The sequence below is a fragment of the Meles meles genome, chromosome 5, assembly GCF_922984935.1.
Source record: "Meles meles chromosome 5, mMelMel3.1 paternal haplotype, whole genome shotgun sequence".
NCBI classification, from domain to species: Eukaryota; Metazoa; Chordata; class Mammalia; order Carnivora; family Mustelidae; genus Meles; species Meles meles.
In genome coordinates, this window is record NC_060070.1 from 138,428,331 (window position 1) to 138,446,000 (window position 17,670).

The window sequence follows — 17,670 nt, forward strand, 5'->3', positions numbered from 1 at the left end:
TCTCTGTTTGTTTTTTTTTCAATCTCTGCCCTTTAATTGGTATATTTAGATCATTTACATTTAAGGTAGTTGTCTACCATGTAATTATTTGTTATTCTTTGTCTCCTCTATTTCCTATACCTCTGCTCTTCCTTTCTTGCCTTCCAATGTATTAACTGAATATTTTTAAGTATTCTATCTTGATTGAATTATAGTAGTTTGAGTGTATCTGTTTGTAAAATTTTCTTATTCATTGCTCTGGGCATGGCAATATACATATGTGACTTACTAGAGCCTATTGGCATTAGCATTTTATCGTATCAAACAAAGTGTGGACTCCTTGCTTCTACTTTAGTTCCTTTACTTTTACCACTTCTGAATATTATAGTCTTGAGCATCAGACAGTGGTGTAATTTTTGTTCTACTCATTAAATATTATTTACAAAGTTTGTGAGAAGAGCTAGTCTACTGCATGTACCATATTTTTGCCCTTTACACAGGTCTTTCGCCCTTTCCAATATTTCAAATTTCCTTCTCTTATCATCTTCTCTCAGTTTGAATTACAGCTGACCCTTGAACAATGTGGTTAGGAGTACCAATCCCCACACAGTCTGCATGTAGCATTTGATGCTCTAAAACCTTAACTACTAATAACCTACTATTGACTGGAAGATTTACCAACAATGTAACTGTCAACCAGCAAGTATTATGTATATGTATTATATATGGTGCTCTTATTACAAAGCCAACTAGAGGAAAAATGTTTTGAAGAAAGTCATAAGGGGGGCACCTGGGTGGCTCAGTGGGTTAAAGCCTCTGCCTTCGGCTCAGGTCATGATCTCAGGGTCCTGGGATCGAGCCCCACCTTGGGCTCTCTGCTCAGCAGGGAACCTGCTTCCCCCTCTCTGCTTGCCTCTCTGCCTGTCAAATAAATAAAATCTGTGATCTCTGTCTGTCAAATAAATAAAATCTTAAAAAAAAGTCATAAGGAAGGGAAAATGCATTTATAGTACTAGCCATATATTTATTGAAAAAATTCTGTGTATAGGTATGCTGGGCTAGCCAAGGGGCAGCAGCGGTGGTGGGCCTGGCCCACAATGGCTATGTTCCTCTGCTTGCTGGCTTCAGCTCGGCAGCATCAGCTGTTTTTGGGCCCACTGATGGCAATGAAAGTCTGGAGGTACAGTACAGTTGCCCCATCTAACTAGAGGTATACCACTAGCCTATAGCCATTAGCAGCCATGGCTACTAGTGAGTGCCTGAACTTCCAGGAGGCCTCAGAGCCAGGGCACCAACTGGGGAGGGATTCATGGCAGCCCAGCAGGGACCTGAAGCTCCCAGCAGCCCCTGAGCAGGTTTCAGAGACTAGTGCATGAAGGATCCAGGGCTCAGACTCCCTACATAATGTGGTCCTTGCCTTCTGGGCTGTTCCTTTGTCGGCATAGCCTTCTTCCAGTTCCAAGCACGGGATCACCCTGTTGGCACACAGGGAAACCTATAGATCTTCCTGGTCCCAGGATCCCCAGGGGCTGCTGACAGCCTTGGTAGGCCTCCCTGAGTACTCAGGGGGCAGCAGGTGGGGCCTTTGCCCAGTCATCTTTTGATCGGATCTTGTGGAGACTCAGGTACACAGTTGTAAATAAACACTTCGTGGCTTTTGCTGTCAACTCTTAAAAAGAAAAAAAATCCACATCTAAGTTGATCTAGGAAGTTCAAACTGGTGTTTTTCAATGGTCAACTGTATTTCCTTTAGACATTTTTCTAAAGACAAGCATGTGAGCAACAAGACTCCTTAAGTTTTCCTTCATCTGCAAATTCCCCTTTTGTTCTTGAAGACTTTTGTAAGATACAGAATTTACCATTGGCAGTTTTGTCTTTCAGCACTTGAAAATTGTGCAACTTCCCTCTGGCCTTCATGGTTTCAAATGAGAAATCTGTTTTTATTTGGATTTGTGTTCTCTTATGGTTGATGTGTTGTTTCTCTCTAGTTGCTTTGATGACCTTATCTCTAATCTTTAGAAGTGTAATTATGATGTGTTGTGGTATGGATGTCTTTGGGCTTATCATCTTTGGAGATTGTTCAGTTTTGTAAATGTCTTTACAAATTTGAGAAATTTTCAGTTGCTATTTTTTTTTGAATACTCTTTTATTTCAACTCTTTTTTCATTCTCCTTCTGGGACTCCAATGATATGAATTTTGGGATTTTGTTATTGTCCCACAGTTCCCTGAGGCTCTGTTTATATTTTTTCCTGTCTATTCTCTGTTCTTCATATTGAATAAATTCTATTAATTGGTCCTGAAGTTCATTGGTTCTATCCTTTGTTATCTCCAGTCTATTATCGAACTGAACCAGTGAGTTGTGTTGTTTTGTTTTTAAATTTCTGTTATTGTATCTTTCAGCTGTACAATTGCATCTTGGCTCTCTATAATAATTTCTATTTCTTTGTCAATATTTTCTATTTTTCATTTGTTTCAGGAGAATTTGTAGTTGTTCATTAAAGCAATTTTACAATAACTCCTTAGGATCTTTTCAGATAATTCCAATATCTGTTTCATTTCTGTGTTGGTGTCACTTGATTACCTTCTTTCATTCAAGTTGTGCTTTTCCTGGCTCTTGGTGTGGTCGGTGATTTTCCTTGTATCTTAGACATTTTGATTACTATCTTAAGAGTCTCTAAGTCTTATTTAAGCCTTTTACGTTAGCAATCAGTCACCTGTTTAGGTTTGGCACTCAGATCCCGGTTTAACTTTTGTAGGCTATGGTTCCAATGATTACTTAATTTCTTGAGACATTATAAAGCCTCTCTGATGTGCTTTGTTCATTTGGTGCCACTGGAGATCCTAGTAGGACAACCAAAAATATCTCCAGACATTTTCAAAAGTCCCTTGGGAAGAATATCACCCCAAGTCATAATTCAATGTCCCCAGTGTGGGACAGGCCATGATCCTGTGGGGAAGGGAGGATATACTGTCCCCCAAACCCTCATGGGAGAACTTTATGATCCCAGTCTGTGTTTGTGTGGCCTAATCCTCTGGCCTGGGACAAGGAGGAAGCTTAATTTGCTTCTTACTGCCTCTGCTCAAACTTGCACTCAGGGAGAATACTGACAATGCTTCCTATAATGAAACAAGATTTGATTTCTTGTATAACCCAGTTCAAAGGCTAATCTAGCCCCAAACAAACAAGTGGTCTTTATTATGAAATTACAGCTATGAAGTTTCAAGGTGAAATCCTCTTAGCATTACGTATATATGAATGCATATTTATATTTTCTGCTTTAAGACATGCTGCCAAAGATCGTTATCAGATACATCCTTTTTGCTTGTTAGTTGGTTTTCTTCTTATTTCTACATTGCTGAGATGACATCACATGACCTTTTGAAAGTTTTTGATTTTCTGCTGGCAAACATAGGGCAGTGTTTCATAAAAGTGAGGAAAAGGTTGCTATGCTTTTAAAAATCCCCTTAACTTAAAAAAGGAAAAGAAGAAAGAAAGAGAGAGAGAGAGAAAGAGAGAGAAAGAAAGAAAAGAAAAAGCTGCCAGATTGTTTATTGCAGAGTTGACTCCTTTGGCCAAAAAGAGTTGTTTTGGCTAATCATTTACTCAGCTGCCCTCTGAATAGAAATGCCATCCTCAAACTGTATGAAAATTAAATGAAACCTCACAGGATACTTGTTTACCAAATAACTGAAGTTTAAGGTCAAATCTGTTGGCCTCCTTGTACCAAGCCAGTCTGAATTACTACATATTATTTATTCAGCCCGAATTATTTCACATTTTCTGGTTGATGTAGGTGCCTCTATGATCACTAAGCAATTTCTACCATTCTCCAGAATGTTCATAGCATTTGGGGCTACTAAAAGTGAATCCAGTATGTCTTGGTATCCAAAATAAATCACACGTCAATACAGAATAAAATTAGCCTCTCTTTCTTACCAAAGGGTAGATTTCTTTGAAAGATGGCCTACTCAGAATAAGAATGTTTCAGAGACATGAGCTCCTGGAGACAGAAGTACAGCTCATTCTCAGGTGACTGGGGGAAATGTCTCCTTCTGGCACCAACCAACCCTTTGTACACTGGTCTTCAAAGAGGTAAGAACTTTGTCCATGATATTCTGCCTACTCCCCTTCTCTGTCCAACCTTCCAAGAGTCAGAGGCAATCTTGTTAAAGGATTTGGAAAAGTCCTAATAGGGAATAAATTAAGCATAACCACTTGTCTTCAAACCATGAGGCCTCCTTGCCAATGAATTTACTTGAAGTGCTGGGAAGCTGCCTTTTCCCCCTGTTTTTGGGAATAATGATTACTTCCCTGAAGGCCTGATGACATCCTCCTTCACCATAATAGTAACTTAAAAAGAGTTTTTACATAGTTTTTTGGCTATTTAGTGGCATTAGCATGAGCAACTCTAGTTCTATCAGTCCGGTTGTAACCCTGAAGGTAAAGACTGGCTGGGAGTGTGGAGAGAATGTACTGGGTCTAGAAGCCCTGGGATCAAGGGCCGAGTAGAAAAGTCCAGCCCTCAGTCCTGGCACTGTTGATGTTCTGTTGTCTGCCATCAATGACATCATTGTGAGGATGATACAAGAAAGAGGGTGGGGGCGCCTGGGTGGCTCAGTGGGTTAAAGCCTCTGCCTTTCGCTCAGGTCATGATCCCAGGGTCCTGGGATCGAGCCCCGCGTCGGGCTCTCTGCTTGGCAGGGAGCCTGCTTCCTCCTCTCTCTCTCTCTGCCTGCCTCTCTCCCTACTTATGATCTCTATCTGTCAAATAAATAAAAAATTAAAAAAAAAAAAGAAAGAGGGTGACAGAAGAAATATCTGTGAGCTGCTGGATGATTTCAATGGCTCTCAAATTGCTTTGTTATTCTGGTGAGGCCATCCGCCTACAGGTCAAAGTTGACTTCTAAAGAAGTATTGCCTCCAAAATGAGGCATAATATTTTCACACAGTAGTCAAGAGGGTGAGTTCCAAGGTCAGTGTGCCCTATGTCAAATCCTGGTTTCACTTCTTCCCACCTGTGTGCCTGTGAGAAAGTCAACGAAACTTTCTGTGTCTCAGTTTCTTCAACTGTCAGGTGGGGATAATAATAGTGCACAATTTGTGGTGTTGCCATACAGGATGAATGAAATAGTACCTGTGAAGTGCTAAGGAGACAGCTTATAGAGTAGTAAGTACTCCATAAGCATTAGGTCTTATCATAGAAAGTGCTTGGAAAATGTCTGTCCTCACAGCCACCACCTGATCAGAATGGCCATCTGGACCACAGGTACCTCACCACTAGGAAGGATGTTTGCAGTAGCAATCTTTGCTGTGTATCTTTGGGGAATGGCACAGTAGAGCTACCTAATCTATCAACAGGCTCTCCATTGGAAGAAGCCTAAATTCTTTCCAAAAAAACATTGATGGGGACAACTTTCAGACATATTTTAGAATTGCCTTAAGGGCAACATTAGCTTTTAAACTGAAGAAAAGTTATTACTCGTGACCTGGGGATTTCCATTCAGACTGTAATGACCCATAATTTCCCAATGCCTTTGCTAAGTTTGTTAGGAATTGAAAAGAGCAACTGAAATTGACCTAAAGTCTGATGTTGGTGAATTATCACTACATATGTCTTTGAGAAAGAAATAGAGAGATAAAGAGAGAGAGCCTGTGCTGGGGGTGTGAGGGGGCAGGTTCACATAAGCAAGGAATGGTAGGAGGAAAAGCAAATCCTCAGTGTTGAGCTGGTGTCTTTGTTTTAATCAAGGGGGGTGCTAAGTGATCATCAGAAATGTCTTCTAGGGCGCCTGGGTGGCTCAGTGGGTTAAGCCTCTGCCTTCGGCTCAGGTCATGATCTCAGGGTCCTGGGATCAAGTCCCACATCAGGCTCTCTGCTCATCGGGGAGACTGCTTCCTCCTCTCTCTCTCTCTCTCTCTGTGCCTGCCTCTCTGCCTACTTGTGATCTCTCTCTGTCAAATAAATAAATAAAATCTTAAAAAAAAAAAAAGAAATGTCTTCTAGTGCTCCCTTCGACAGCACATATACTAAAATTGGAATGATACGGAGAAGACTAGCATGGCTCCTGCACAAGACATGTCTTCTGGTGGCAGAGAGAAATATGGAGACAATTCAAGTATGCCTGACCCTTCACGAAATATTGAAGCTTGAGAAAACCGATTTTGAATGCATAGCCCAAATAATACCTAGATAGAAGTATTTCTTCTAAAGAAATGATAGTAGGAGTAACTGTTAGTTAATGATGAAGGTAAACATGCATGACCCTAATGGACCACACAGAAGACCAGGGGGAGTCCTGAGAGTTCTCTGTACTTGTGAGGTAGAGAAATGGCCCTCAGCATCTCAGAGTTCACAGAAGACACTGCTTGGCCTTCTAGTTTCCTTGACTTTCCACCTCATTCCCAGCTCATCAGGGTGACACTGGAAAACTGAGTAATGGATCATGGGCCAGCCCCGCAGAAAAAGGAGTCCTGTATCTGTGCCCAAATTTCCTGAGACGGTGTTCTGTGAGACCCCTCAGTGAGCTCCCATTGAACAGATCACAAAAGAATGTTCCAGCCTCTTGCAGCCTCTCATCCTGGGTGGGGTGTTATGGGCTCAATGTCAAAATTCACCTATTGAAACCCCAATCCCCAAGGTGATGGTATCTGCAGATGGGAGCGTTTGAAAGGTAATTAGGTCATGAGAGTAGAGCCCTCATGATGGGACTGGAGCTCTCATAAGAAGAAAATGGAGAGAGTTTGTTTTCTTTCTCTGCTCTCCATGTGAAGAGACAATGAGAGGACGGTCTTTTGCAGACCAGACTGCATCTGCTAACAACTTGAGCTTGGACTTCCAGCTCCAGAACTGTGAAAAATAGATGTCTGTTGACCCTTGGCCACCTTTTAAGCAGTCTGAACTGCTAAGGCAATGGGCATATCCATTCTATCTTCCTTCCATTTCTTTAGGTGGAAAGAGCTTGCTGACAGTGGGGGACAAGAAGATGGTGGGTCCATTTGATGTGATGTGGACTGAGCCTGGGTGGAAGTCAGAGCTAAGAGTTCCTTCAACTGCCTAAGAAAAGGAGAAAGATAAGGAAGGAACTGGAATCTATCCCTTGAAGAGCTAAAACTGTAATTGTTAGACACCGGCCATTTAAAGTTATTGCAATGTATGATTTTCATTAATTTCTTAAAACAAATATATCATCCATATAAATAATAGTAAGTGCCAATGTTTATTAAGCAGATCAACAGTCCAAGCATGTACAAAGCACTTCACATATCTATCATTTTTTTTCTTTCCTACAGACTTCTAAAACAAGTATTATTGTACCATTTTATAATTCAAGAAGTCACATCTAAGTAAATGGGTGGTTAAATAATTTGTTTAAGGACACAATAACAAATAGCAGCAGTCATTGCCGTCTGAATCAGAAACACACTATCATCTGGGGGTTCCATATACTTTCTTTGCAACTATTCCATAAATGTAAAGTACTTCCAAAATAAAAAGGTTATTTGAAAAAAATAAAAGCCAGTATCTAAATTGCTCTACAATTCTAGCTTCCCAAACAACTTATGGAAGTTTTGCTTTGTTTATATGCCAAGTTTCCCAGAAATTTTGAAAAATAGTGTGGTATAGTTTCACATGGGGAGCCTCCCAACAGCTATATTCCCAAAATATTATTTTGTACTTCTCCATGTAAAGCACTTAGAAAAGCACTTGCCACTTGATAATAATCTTCACCATCATCATCATCACTGACTTCATCTTCACCAATAAATCTTCACCATCATCATCATCATCACTGACTTCACAAATAATCATTTGTTACATTATACTTTAAGAATCAGTGAACAGGGGCACCTGGGTGGCTCAGTGGGTTAAAGCCTCTGCCTTCGGCTCAGGTCATTATCTCAGGGTCCTGGGATCGAGCCCCGCATCGGGCTCTCTGCTCAGCGGGGAGCCTGCTTCCTCCTCTCTCTGCCTGCCTCTCTGCCTACTTGTGATCTCTGTCTGTCAAATAAATATATAAAAAAACTTAAAAAAAAATCAGTGAACATATCAAACTCCCCCACTAGACTGTAAATGACTCAAGAGTAGAGAGTGAGGCACCTGGGTGGCTCAGTGGGTTGAGCTTCTGCCTTCAGCTCAGGTCATGATCTCAGGGTCCTGGGATTGAGCCCCACATCGGGCTCTCTGCTCAGCAGGGAGCCTGCTTCCCCCCTCTCTGTGCCTGACTCTCTGCCTACTTGTGATCTCTCTCTGTCAAACAAAATCTTTAAAAAAAAGAGTAGAGACCACAGTAAGTGTTCACTAACATTTCATAAAACAAATAAATCCCTGTGCTCACAATTAGATCTTTCAGCAGTGAATCACCAAATAGACAGGTAGTTTGTTTCTGTTTCTGTTTCTAACTTGCCTTTGCCCCAGAGGAAGAGGGTTGCTGCCAAAGGGCTGTCTTCTCCATGACTCCTGGCCACCTTTACAAGAGGCGAGCCCCATTGCTCCATCCATCTGTTGCTTAGGGTAGGGATGTGACTGACATAAAGCCACACATTCCAAAGGTAATTTTCCTGCAGCATGTCCTCCCTCAGCCCTAACTCAGTTAAATCTGGCTGTCCTCTCTACTGCGCTGTGCATCAAGGAAAAATCTACACATGGGAACAAAATTAAGGTGAACTCATGCCCTTTGGACACAATTTAAAAGGGATCAAATCATCTTTTCTAGCTGTCTAGTTCAATGTTTCTTATGCCATCTCCCCATTTTCCACTGAATGCCAACACTGTTTATAAATTTGTGGGACCTAGGAAGAGTGAGGGCACAGCTCCAGAAGCCTGATGCATCAGGAAATGTGAACTCTGGAAACAAAAGTGTTCACTGTGACTTTGCTGAACCAGCATGCTTGTGCCTGTTCACTGAGATGGCCCGTCCATCCCATGTTTGCTCGACCGACTGGTGCTGGGTCGGGTGCTGTTTTAAAAGATGTTAGTTCTAGGTGATTGCAGGAAATATCCTCTAGCTCAGCACTATTCCATAGACCCTTCTGCAGCGACAGAGATTTATATGTCTGTGTTGTCTAATGAAGTGGACTGGGAATAGGGGGCCACCATGACAACTGCAGTATTGGGTAAAACCATCTCAGGTTTATTACAGGGTCGCCGAGGTTCAGAAGAATGACCTCTGTTAGAGGAGGGTGTGAGGTTGCGGGCGGGGTGTAGACGTGTATAAACACAACCCCAGATTTTTATATAATGAGACAAAAGTCTTAAAATGGGTTTTCCTTTACTCTGTCTTGTCTTGAATATGTCTATTTTCAATAAACTAAGCAATCCTTTGGAAATTACACCTTTTCAGTCTTACAGCTCCAAAGAGTTATTTTTGAATTCCTGCCTCATTAACAGCTGTGCCATTTTCCCTAATTGGATGTCTTGGTTCCTGGTTAACAATGAGACTTAGTTCAGGTGTGAATCTTGGTCCCAAGGTGAAACTGTTACTGGGGCATTAAAACACACACACACACACACACACACACACACACACACACACACACACACACGCGCATCATATGACCTCCAATTATATAATTTGTTATTTGCCACCAGTGAGTTATATAATTGGGAGGGCGAAAGAAGATGGATAATTTACTTCCTAGAAATCTCTTTATTTATTTTATTCTTTTTTTTTTTTTTTTGAAAGAGAGAGAGAGAGAGTATGTGAGTGTAACCAGGGAGGATATACAGAGGAGAGGGAGATAGAGAACCTTGAGCAGGCCCCATACTCAGTGCAGAACCAATGCAGGGCTCAACAGGGTTGATTTCACAATCCTGAGAGTCTGATGCTTAATGAACTGAGTCACTATTTCCTAGAAACTTCTTAAGCTCCAACAAATAGACTCTAAATTGGTGAGCCTGTTCCTCAAATTTGAAAACATCCAGAACTATCTGTATCCCAGCATGACCACAGGGCTCTGTTCTGAAAGCTGAAAGTAGGAGCCTAGATCTATTCATTGATTAGAAGAATGACAGGTTTTGTCAAAATAGAAATAAAACATTATTTCAAATACAGGTTCTTCATAAAGTCCTATTGCAATTTTAAAAGCTTCACCATTTTCTTTGTTTTGAAGCATGACCTTGAACAATCAATAAACATAATTAGTCAGAAAATCTAATTACTTTCTTCGTTGCTTATAGAAATTAATTTGGCAAGCTACAGTTTTTTTTTAAAGCATGTTTGTACTAACTGTATTTTGTATATGTAACCTAATTTGTTCAATTGTGTTCTGTGATTACTTTGAAATGCTGCCTACAATCCACATTGTTTCAGATCAAGGAGGGTTTCTTGTTTTTTTTTTTATTTCTTTTTTCTTTTTAAGATCTTATTTATTTATTTGACAGAGAGAGAGTGTGAGCAAGCACAAGTCGGGGGAGGGGCAGAGGGACAGGGAGAAGCGGGATCCCCACCGAGCAGAGACCTCCGATGCGGGACTCGATCACATGACCCTGAGATCATGACCTGAGCCAAAGGCAGACACTTAACCAACTGAGCCTCCCAGGAGTCTCAGGTTTTTTTGTTTTTTTTTTTGTTTTTTTGTTTTCATTTCATAGGAGACATATTCTCAAGCACATTTCTCACTCAATGAAATCTTGTCAGTCCCAAGAGGATATTCTAGAGATCATTCTGCATCAAACCCATGGGTTTTCTGACCCAGGATCCCTGAGATTTGTTTGTTTAGGAAGATCTAAACAGCTAGGCCACACCGTAATCTAGAGGACTTATGTCAGTGCCTCATGGCAATGCCTGCCTTCCAGGGATGCCACGCCTCCCACCAGATCTCAGCTGCCCTCTCCTGTATGCCTTCAGAAGAGCTTTCTGTTTCCCAAAGGCATAGCAGCTAATCTCACCTCTGGTAAATAGGGACGCTAAAGATAACTCTTATGCTTGACCAAATGGCACACCTCTTCCTTCTATCCTATCACTCCCAGCTGGAAATTTTTTCCGCAAAAAAACTAGACACCACACTGTATAAATCTCTTAGACAGTAGGAAGGCAGACCAGGCTATAACAGATTGTTCTTTATTATATTCTTTCTTGGGACGTAGGAAGAACTTTTCCTGATTGCAAAGAAGACAATAAATGAGAGGTGAACTCCGAGGCTTTGAAAGGAGCCAAGATGGAGAAAAAGGGGCACTTTCTCGACTTCACGGTGTTTCAGGGATGACTCACTGTTTACTCCTGTGGCTGAAGCCTGGAGACCCTGCTGCTTACCTGGACAGGTGAGTCAGGTGCAGCCCAGCTTGGGTGGGCGCACCGAAGCAGCAGGTGGCAGCACAAACCTGGGCTTGCTCTACTCTGTACCTCCTTAGATCTTGTGATCTGCGGAGCCCAAAAAGGGGTCACCCTGCTCCTGAATCTGTGACCCTATGTGTCGTTCACCAGGGGCCTTCTGGCAGCAAAGGCGCCATATTGATGGATGTAACCTGTGAGAGATTTCAGTGGTTTAAAGTTTACAAAAGTGTTGGCTAGATCAAAGAAGAGGAGTGGTACCTGGGCAAGTCATCAGGGGAGGGTTTGGAGATGAGGAAGGCCCTTTGCCATTTTGGAAGGCGTATCCTGCTGACATCCGCCTGCTCCACAGTTTCTGTTGGCAGGACTTTGGACCCAAATGCTCATGGCCGATGACTAAGGGGGCCAAGGCAACACTGTTCACCCTATAGGAGTTAGCTAATAAATACTCACATGAGTAACTTTTGAGAACCAAAGGAAACAAGATGTCTGAATAATGTGTAAGTTGGGGAAGAACCCCTAAGTGAAGGATAAAATGGCATTCCACCTTTGGATCTCAATTTCTCTGGTGTGCAGGAAATTTTCCCCTTACCCTTTCCTCACCTCTGACCAAAGAAGTAAATAACATTAAACCTCTTCATGTGATTTCCCACCAGAATCATGATTGAGCAGATACCTGGCAACAATTTATTGGCATGCAGAGTAAATGTTCAGAAACCCAAGGTGCATGGAGTTCCCAGAAGCTCCACAAATCCACGTCCCCACATTGCTGGGACAAGGTTCCCTCACCCTCTCTGCAGGTCTGCGTGTTCATGGAGCCATGACCCTCTGATGCCAGCTCTAATGTGGGGAAACACACCCAGGGCTGCTGGAGTCTCCTGAGAAGGGACATGCCAAGCTGGAAGCCAAACCTACCTTCTCTTCAGGGGAGATTTCCAGGCCCAGAGCAGCGCCCTCTAGAGGATCAGGCGTGTTAAGCGGGAATGGGCGGCTCAGGACCCGCTCACCTGGTCACACAGCTCTCCCTCCAGGCCAGTTGTCAGACTGGGAGGGCAGTCTCCTGCACACTATTTGTCTTCAGATTTGGCCTCAGATCCGTGTGTTTCGGGCACCATGGCTCTCTTCCTGAATACCACCATTGCGACTAGGCTTGATGAAATGGTAAGGGCTCCCTTAACTCCCTTCACTCATTTTGTGACTGAAAACTAAAAGAACAAGATCGTTGTCTCTGTTTGGAGAGTCTCTGAGGCTGTTCAGCTGCAAAAATGCTATCAAAGGTGAGCCGCGCATACCTGACTGATGAATGGTGACAGTCTTGGTTGCCAGGAAGTAGTGTGGGTGTGGTCCCTGGCAAAAGCTACTTTTTTCTTTTTACTTCTTCTTCTTTTTTTTCCTCTTTTTTTTCTTTTTCTTTTTCTTTTCTTTCTTTCTTACTTTTTTTTTTTTTTTTTTTTTTTTTTTTTTGGTGAGTAGGAGTTCAGAGGCAACTCCCTCCCAAACTGGCATCACCCACCTGGAGTGGAATGTGCAGGAATAACGTGACTGAGGGAGAGCCTGTGAGTGTGTTGTGTGAGGCGCACAAATGAAGCTAAGAACTGGTTTCCTTTAAACCAGTAGCTTAATTGAGGGACACCTGGGTGGCTCAGTCAGTTAAGCATCTGTCTTCGGCTCAGGGGATGATCTCAGGGTCCTGGGATAGAGTCCCATGTTGGACTCTCCGCTCAGCAGGAAGTTGCCCCTCCCTCTATTCCCCTCCCCCTTTCCCCCTGCTCCTGCTTGCTTGCTCTCTCTCTCAAATAAATACATAAAATAGCTTAATTAACATATAATCAATATACAACAGACTGTATCTATTTAATGGGTACAAGGGGATGAGATTGAACACACACAAGCCTTTGTGACACCATTACTGCAATCAAAGTAATAGACTTATCCGGTGCCCCCCCCCCGCCCCCCGCAACTTTTCCTGTGTGCCTTAGGCTTTTTTGGAGGTTGTTTGTGGTTTTTTTTTTGTGGTAAAAATGCTTATCACAGGCTCTACCTTCTTAACAAATTTTAAGTGTGCTATGCGGTACTGTTGATCGCAGGCACTGCGTGATAGAGCAGAGCTCTGGAATTTACTCACTTAGCAAACTGAAACCTTATACCAACTGCACGACAGCTCTCCATTTAGAACTGACTTTTCCTCAAACTCCTATATTACAAGAAGTTATAAAAACGTTGGGATTTTCTTCCGTGAAGCAGCATGATTTAACACTGGTTTTCAAATGCTTTTTTAAAGCACTGGAAGCCTCTTTTTTGTTGTTTTAAGTCCTCTACCTGAGTCCCAAATTATAAAAAAGATCAGGGGAGAGTTGTTGGGTTAGGAGTGGATGCTGGCCTCGGGGACCCCAATCTGCTACTGATCCTCCTTCCTCCAGCCAGTTGGGCCCCAGATGGGCACCCACATGGAGGCCCCAGAGTGTTCCCGAACAAAATTTAAGGAACATGTGGCTAAGTAGGAAGAGATCTGGCAGACCTGGGTTTGGATCCTGTCTCTGCTGCTTGTGAGCATGAAGACCTTCAGTCATTCATGAACCTATCTGTACCTTGATTTTCTCATCTGGAAAATGGGATTAACAGCTCTCCTCTTGCAGATTGGTTACTGAAGGGTCGTGGACAAAAAGACGAGACAGATACAAAGCAAAGGTAAAGCAAACCTTTATTTCAAGCCAAGCATCGAGAACCAAACCGACCCGCCGGGGCCACCTCTGATAGAGAAGGTGACCCCTCCCTGCCTCACAGACTAGGTTTTATAGAGCAAAGGTCATGTGGTTGAGCCTGGCCACACACAGGTGGCCAATGAGATTGTAACACACAGAGAAAGCTGCGTAGTCATGCTAGGGCACACACGGGTGGCCAACTGAATTACAATTCACCCCATAGTAGCTATTTGAACTAGCCTATCACCTGGTCAGAATTGGCGTCCAAAAGGCCCCCAAAAGGCGGGGCCCACATTCTTTGGTAGTCAGGGAGATAGTATGTGCGCTTTCCTGATTGGATGTCTCCACCTGGCCTGACTCATCCTTGCATCCTGGACTCTGTTACCTCTCCCAGACCTGACATGTCCTGGAATATGGGCTCTTCTATCAGGGGCAGCTTGGCCATATTTTACCGGTTTCCCAGACCCGTTTCTAAGTGAGTTCCTCTGAGGGGCAGGGTCAATCTAAGTTCACTGCATAAACAACAAAATGGCTGTTCTACCGAGGTGGGGCTGCTCCAGCTAAGTAAGCCCTTACAGGTACCAAAATGGAGGTAGATGCTGTGAAGGCGCCCAGCACCACATCTGGTACGTGGAATCTTTACACGGACTTATTGGGGCTGAATTATTTCAGGGAGACTTTGGGACTAAGGCTACCTACTAGAGGCCAGGAGAGAAAGAAAAAATAATGGCAAGGAGACTTCCCTTAGGTCACAACTATTAAGGCTGTTGCTGTCCTATTTGGCACTCTTGTCTCCAAAGCATCCACATGCTTTGTGTAGTATCTTCTCTTTAAAAACAGGATAGTCAAGAGAGCAAAGAAACAACCCACAGAATGAGACAGAATACTTGCAAATCGCGTATTGATTATTCAGAATATTTCAAGAACTCTTACAACTCAACATAAAACCAAAAGCTAGCCAATTTAAAAATAAGCAAAGGACTTGAATAATGATTTCCCCAAAGCAGATAGACAAATGGCCAATGTGCACATGGAAAGATCCTGAGTGGTTAGGAAAAGGCAAATCAAAACCACAATAAGATATCACTTCTAGCCACCAGGATGGCAATAAAAATACAGAAAAGTAACAAGTGCTGGCGAAAATGTGGAGAAACTGGAACCTTCATACATTGCTGGTAGGAGTGCAAAATGGTGCAGCCTCTATGGAAAACAGGTTAGCAGGCCTTTATTAAGGAAAACAGACAACTGTCATATGACCTGGCAATTGCACTGTTTAAACATGTACCCAAAGGAACTGAAAACACAGGCTCAAACAAAAACTCTTTATAGCAACACTATTCACAGTACGTGAAAGGTGGGCATAACCTAAATGTCTACCAACGGACAAACTGGTAAACCAAACGGGATTTCTCCATGCAATGGAATACCATTCACCCATAAAAGGAATGAAGTCCTGACAGGGATGAACCCTGAGAATGTTATACTAAATGAGAGAAGTCAGACACAAAAGGCCACGTATTGTATGATTCCCTTTCCATGCTATATCCCAAAGAGGCAAGTCCATAGAGACAAAAAGCAGAATAGGGGCTGCCTGGAATAGAGGAGGTAAGAATGGGGGGTTGAGGGAGTGACTGCTAAAGGGTACCAGTTCCTTTTAGGATGATGAAAAAGTTCTGGAACTAGAGAGTGCTGGTGATTGTACAACATTATGACCGTACACTGAATTGTACATTTTTAAAATAAATAAAATACAAGTTTTCTGTCATGTGTGTTTTAACATGTTTTTTTTTTAAAAAAAAAAGACAGGACATGTGTCCATCCAACCAAAATACAACTGGTGCAATTTTTAAGCAATTTTGAAGAGTTGTTTTTTCTTTGACCTTCCTGCAGGGACACAGCAAAACAGAGCCCCGAAATGCCAGGACATGTGTGCTGAGAAAGGCTCGCTCTTGTTTCAGGGGTACTTACTTCCAGAAGGTCAACAAAAACTGGCCTGAAAAATATGAGTGCCCACTCCTCCCTCAAAGGATGACCTAAAAGGGAGAACTTCCAGAAGCCCAGCCAAGAGCATTGTGAGCATGACCAAGCACCCTAGCCCATTGATGTGGACATGGCTACCCTTGGCTTAGTCAGAGATGCCACAGTTCAGGTCTTGGCTTGTCGTGTTGTCCATTAAACCCAGAACCTGTTCCCTTGGCTCCTTCCCTAGGAAGAGAACATGTTAGAAACTGTAGTTTTGGAGATATTTCTCCCGATTTCAAAGGAGATCAGCTCCAGGGCAGGTGTCATGGAATCTGTGGGCTGTGTTTGGCCCAGATATCACCCTTTGACCACTTTTGCTGTTGCTATTATTTTTAATTTGTGGGGCAATCACTGTACTCCTTTGCACAGCTTTCATCTGAGTGTCTTAAAGCTCTTTACCTCATTCCATTTCTTTATAGTCCTTTTAGCAATGATCATCCTTTTGCATTCCAAGCTGAAAAAACAAAACTCCTGGTAAGGCAAACTCCCTTCACCCAAGTAAAACACACCCCCTTAGTGATGGAAGCACCTGCCTGCTCACCTGGGGGAGGACCTGACTTCACACCTGACCTTTATACACGAATTCTTGTCCTATCATGAGTCAGCCAGGATTGGATTTTGTTCTTCTGTCTTTAGTTAATTCCTGCTTTATCATTCCACAGCTTAAATATAGACCAACACTCCATCTTTATGTACAGATTTCCAATATGCAGTCAGAAACAGCAGTAATTATGAGTGGGAGACATTGGAGACAGATGGGGGGGGGTACATGAGGACCAGTAGGGAGGGAGAAGAGCCACCATATTAGCAGAACTGAATTCTGACATTCCCAGACTGCCTCAGACACATACCAGACCCCAGTAACAACAGGATCCCTCTGATTCAACTGAAGGGAGGCACAGAGTTGGCGGCAATGAAATAACTAATCAGTTCTCTCCTTCCCACACCCATTCAATAGTATGGTGTGTTGGCAAAATGCACAGTACTTGTTAACCACTCCAGGAAAAGAAAGAGCCACTCACCCTGATTAGCTGTCAGAACTAATTTTCAGCCATGTTATTATATGGTAAAGAGGAAAAAGGAAATCCAAGGAAACTGTGCTTAAGGCCAGTGCCTAATCAGGTTTTTTCCTCTTCATCTGTTTCATACAAAAGCTGCCTAGAATCACTGTGTGAGCCTTTAGGTTCCTCTCTTCAAGTGTTAATTAAATGTGATATTTTAAAATATACACTCTGTTCTCCAGGTAGAACAAACTGAGACTTTGTAAATTGCTCAATGCCCATTGGTCCCCCTTGCAGCTCTACTTCATTGCCTTGTACTTTTTATTCCCCTGTTGGGCCACAACTCCAACAGCAATAAGTATAGAGTAATTATTTCTGCCAGATATGTTCCCCCTTAAAGGGGCTTGCCTTATTTTGGTTTTGTGTATGTGTGTGCTTAAAAGAAAGGCATATTATAATATTGGGCTTCTTTGTTTTCCCTCTTTTACTACCCACTGGTTCTCCAAGATGTCGTTGGCAAACACAACACCATTTGCTTTTGTTCCCTGTACAAATATTTTCCACTTGAGCCCTGTTTCTTACTTAAAACTGCTGAGTGTCTAGCTATGGAAAGCAACTGTTCCCAAGTAGTAGATGAGTGAATGCCTGCTGTGCAGTTTCGATTTAGGAAATGTGTACTAAACTTTGGCCTGAA

General features: G+C 42.6%; 1 non-coding gene across 1 annotated transcript; it reads left to right on the forward strand.

The window, feature by feature from the left end:
• The first annotated feature begins 5,984 nt into the window (after nt 1-5,984).
• LOC123942897 lies at nt 5,985-6,093 on the forward strand. The gene has a single exon (XR_006818525.1). It is a non-coding gene; the product is annotated as a U6 spliceosomal RNA (small nuclear RNA).
• The last annotated feature ends 11,577 nt before the right edge of the window (nt 6,094-17,670 follow it).